The sequence below is a fragment of the Pan troglodytes genome, chromosome X (assembly GCF_028858775.2).
Source record: "Pan troglodytes isolate AG18354 chromosome X, NHGRI_mPanTro3-v2.0_pri, whole genome shotgun sequence".
NCBI lineage: Eukaryota > Metazoa > Chordata > Mammalia > Primates > Hominidae > Pan > Pan troglodytes.
Genome location: NC_072421.2, coordinates 93,292,244 through 93,297,199, shown reverse-complemented (window position 1 = coordinate 93,297,199; position 4,956 = coordinate 93,292,244).

Sequence of the window (4,956 nt, the reverse complement as noted above, 5' to 3'; positions counted from 1 at the left end):
AGAGGAAACAGCCTTTCTAAAGACCTTGAGGTGGTAGGGAATTTCACCTGTTCCAGAAACTGAAATTATATCACAAGACTTGTGGCAGAGTCAGCCAGTCAGAGACTAGCAGGGGAAGTGTTTGGTGAGGCAGATGGAGCTCAGATACAGCCAGGCATTATAGACCATATATTTGTTGCGGGCATTAGTGTTTGGGGGGCTTGTCAGAGCAAGAGGTTTTAAAAATAAATTGCTTTTTTCTGCTGTTAAGACATTTTTTCTATAATTAAAATTTATTGAGGTAAACCAAGATCTTACCTATCCTTATGTTGCTAATCTATGGGAGTCAGAGAAGTGAAAGGTATATTATCTCTCCATAGCTACTCCCCACAGTCCCCATAAGTTCTTTCTTCTCTTGTAGGCAAATTCTTGGGATACAAGGTAGGTTAATGTATGACTATAGGCATCTATAAATTGTTTTTCTAATGAACACCATAGGGTTGTTTTTTCCTTATTGGAGAAAAGCTGGCCACATACTCAGTGTGCCAATACTTTTCAGCACATCCATTTAGCAAGTGAAAGAATATATTATCTTACCATATTTCTCTTGCTAGATCTCTGAAGTTTCAGATTCTATCAATTTCAACTATCATTAGATTATATCTTTCTTCTTACTAATTTGCAAGTTCCTTAAGAGGAGACATGAGGGCCTTATTGTTTTATCTTACCTCTGTATCAAATACAGTACCTTACATTGAAGAAGCTTTGAGATATCACAAAGTTTATGCAGAAAAATGATATCAATTCTATTGAAATGTTATTATGTACTTTCTCCACTCAATTATAAGTTCTACTGATGCTACACACTATGATTATCCTGTTCACTGTTGTGACTCCCCACCCCACCTCCTCCTCCATGGAATCTTTTGACTAATTACTAGAAATGATGTTTGGTTTTAAAGGGGATGGGATAAATTTTCTAACTGATGCTTTGGGGAATACCGGAAGACAAAGAGGTGAGTTTCAAATACTTGGGAAACAACAAAACTAAGTATGCAGGTGCCAAAAATTGAGACTTAATTCAGGATCAAAAAGCTATGAGTTTAAAGCCCAGTAGAGATGTAATCAGAGTATAGCCAGTTTAGGACTAAGCAAGGAAGGTGACAGAGAATTTTCAGGTGAATATTTTAAATACTAGTTGGTAGAGGGTGGTAAGACTAACTAAAAGCCCAGAACCAGAATAGATAGTTATTTCTTTTCTAGGAAATATTGACATTCAATTTAGAAGTATGGGCTTTTTATCTTGAAGGATTGGGGGCTACTTTTTTCACATAACACTTCCATCTGTGCAATGTTTATGAATTCCCCAAAGTAATTAGTTTTATGGAACATTTCCAGGTGTCATATCCCTCTTTTCTACGACTCCTGGGAAAATATAAAATACAGGACAAGCACTTGTGCCATAGAGTTTTATTGGGAAATTAGCAGCAATTGCTATTACAACATAAATATGGTTCATCCATGAGCACACTTTCTTTACAAATAAAATAAAAAAGGAAAAATGGGCAAAATATAAATAGGGTCTATCCTAATCTAAGCGTTAGATTCCCTTTCACTCTACTTTCCCTATAAGGCCATTATCTCAATTTTTTTTAACCTACTATGGTTATGTTATGCCTCTCTGTATCCAGGCCTTTTGATGGTGGTTTTCCACACTGACTCTGGTCTTGGCCATATGCCTTGATTTGGCTAGCATAGCATTGCAAGATTAAAGCAAGCAGAGACTTGAAAAGTGCTCATGCATTTGACTTTTCTCTCTTTGACTTCTGCTGACATCATGACAAGATGCCTGGGCTAGCCTGCTGGAGAAATGTAAGAAATACATGTAGGAGAGCTGGTTTATCCGCGATTTCTTGCTATATAAGCTAGTATTCCAGTTGACCCATCAACTGACCACAGATACATATATGATCTCAGTGGATATATATGAAGCCTGGTTTAAATCAGCAGAAATATCCAGTGACCCATAGACTGATAAGCAGTTGTTCTTTTATTTATTTTAGGAAATGGTGGAGCAATAAGTGACTAATACATCCAACACATTTTGAGCCATTTTCTGTATTTCTCTTCAAGAGCTTCCAGCCCCTCAAATCTTGCATAATTCCTTTGAATTGATATATTGCTTTAACCTGTAAGAACTTCAGATGTCGCAGATGTCTCAGCTTCTGATCCCTGCCCAGCTATATTTATATAGCTATGTTTGATTTCTCAGATTGTCTTAACCCTGACTGAAAACTCTTCTGGGTTTCATCCAAGTTTACATTTTGGTTAGTTAGCTGTGAAGACAGAATAGAGTGCCTTCAAAAGTGGGTGGGAGGAGCATATATTCAGGGCAACTTGAATCTACACTTCCAGATTATTGCAGCCCTCAAACTTGGCCCAAATAATGTATCTACTTATATATATGTGTATATACATTTATTTTATATGTCATTTTAAAAGGAGGTGGAGACTTTGTTTTTGATAAGCTAGGCCATAAAATTCTTATGTAAAGCAATGCCATGATAAAAGAGTTCTTCAAGTAAATCAGTCGAAAACACAAAGCCTGAAGAATTTGAATGGAAACACTAGAGAGATTAACTGTAATTGATAGTTGAGTTCAAATAGAAGGATTGTTTATACATTTGTGACCTGGAGAGGAGGTTGGGAAAGTGCAACTAAACTTGCGAATCTTTGCTGGGCAAGCAGATGACTACACTCTTTTGATCATATTCTAATATGAATAATTACTTAAGAACTGTTGCAGTTTTTTTCCCTTGAACTCTCCTATGTCATATGTGTTGTTAATAGTTTTCTAAGTAGGCCCTAGCCCCAGGGTTCCCATTAAAAACTTTTCAGGAGTCTAGAATAAAATCACATAAGGCTAAAACAGCAACATTCACATGTATAATGAATGTGAAGCAAAAGCTTTCAAACTAGAATTATTATGATACTTTAAAACCAATCCAACCAGCATCTAGAGATATAGATGTTGTACTGAATCCTTCTAATGCAGGAATTTGCTTCACATTTGGTACTGAGGAGTTTCATGTATTCTCAAATAGATGCAACCTGAAAGTATTAAGGCTTGACAGTGTGTGTTCAAAATTAACATGATAATAATGATGACAACTTCTAAACTTAGTCTTCTGTGACTAGCAGGCTCTCAGAAATAGCAAAGGATAATGAAAGGGAAGTAATGAGGCAAGATATCTGTTCTATCATTTACTAACTTCTACAGATTGACAAACAACTGGTTTATTTTTTCCATAGTAATTCTCCCTCCTTTTTATAAAAATAAACTTTTTTTTTCATTCTTCATTAATCCTGCCAAATGAATAAATTGCTTCTAGAGGCATATAGTCTAATATTCATCCCTGGACTTCTATCTTGCACCTGATATTTTTAGGCAAGTCACAACAGGCAATTATTTTTTGTTTGATTGCTTGATTTGGCATGGGGAGGTCAAATTCAGGGCTTCTCTCTAGAAAGAAGAAGGCTAGTATCCCCGTTTACAAGTAGATATACAAGCGTTGTTGAAAGTTTTCTAAACAAAAAGAAAATCCAGAAGGTAATCGATACATTAGATGCCTAAACATGTTATCTCTGCTATTAAAACGTCTCTGAGACAAGATGGCATTTTTGGCACCATTTCTAAATGGCCGTGGTCTATTTGCAAATAGTAGAAGTAGTGACATATTTTAGATACAATTTTTTAAGTCGAATATATTATAGTGAGATATTTAATATTAAATGGCCATGGAATGGATATTGTGAGTATAAAAGTAAGCAGAAAATGGAAGAATGAGTAAACAAATACTAACAAAATAAGCATAGAGTGATTGATGTCATTTCCAAATCCTCCAAAATTGGTTTGATTAATTTGACAGAATCATAACATGTCTTTAAAGGAATTACTTAAGACCTGAGAAGGTGTTCTCTTATAGTTGAAGTCCCAGAGACTGAAAAAGAGACAGAAAGACAAAGCCTGTTTTAATATAATTATATTAATATGCCTTATTTTTTGGAATATATTATCATCTCATTTTTTTCTATTTGGCTAGAAATTGAATGCTATGAATATTTGCAATTCAATATAAAGTTCAGAAACAGAATATGACACAGATTCAAGGGAATGAGAAATTATGCATGTGGAAAAATATGCTTTCTAAGGGTGACTTACAAGTTTTATATCTTTAATATATCTCAACAAAAATCTCTGCAAACAAAACAACTCAGATACATTCACTCTTATAAAGTAACTCACAAATAACCCACATGTATTTTAAATGAGCTTCAAAGTTGCTAATAACCAAATCATTTTTAATAAAGTTTTTCTAATACTGGTTAGCAATATTTACTTATTAAAAATTATATCAAATGCCTGCTGTGGTCGCACCTGTTGAATTATTTTATTTTTTACATTAAAATGTTAAATAATAATTTTAAAACACAAAAGGCAACTGGTTACCCATAAGCAAAGGGTGCTTTCTCACTGTTGGAGTTAAATACTTCATGATATTGAAGATATAATTTAATTCAAATATTTGAATGGTGCTAGGCACCTGGGACATGATGATGAATGGGACAGCATGCCACCCCTCGAGATGTCACAATTCATTTGGGGTTCAGACAACCAAACAGGCAATGTCAGTAAAATTCTATGTGAGCCATTAATAAGAAATACTTTATGGTGAATAACTCCCCTTAATTGCCTTAATTGGTCAAGTACACCAAAATTCCCAGTCCTTCAGGCTTAAGTTAAATTATCTCTAAAATGTATTATTAGCTATTATGTAGGACTTCTAGGGAGTATTTACACTGAATATCTTTAACTCATGATGTTTGATCCAGAGACTGCTCCAGTTTCCAAGATCATTGCAACTTTCCGCTTGACTGAAACAAGTGAAAAATAAATCACCTGCTTCGTTATTGTTG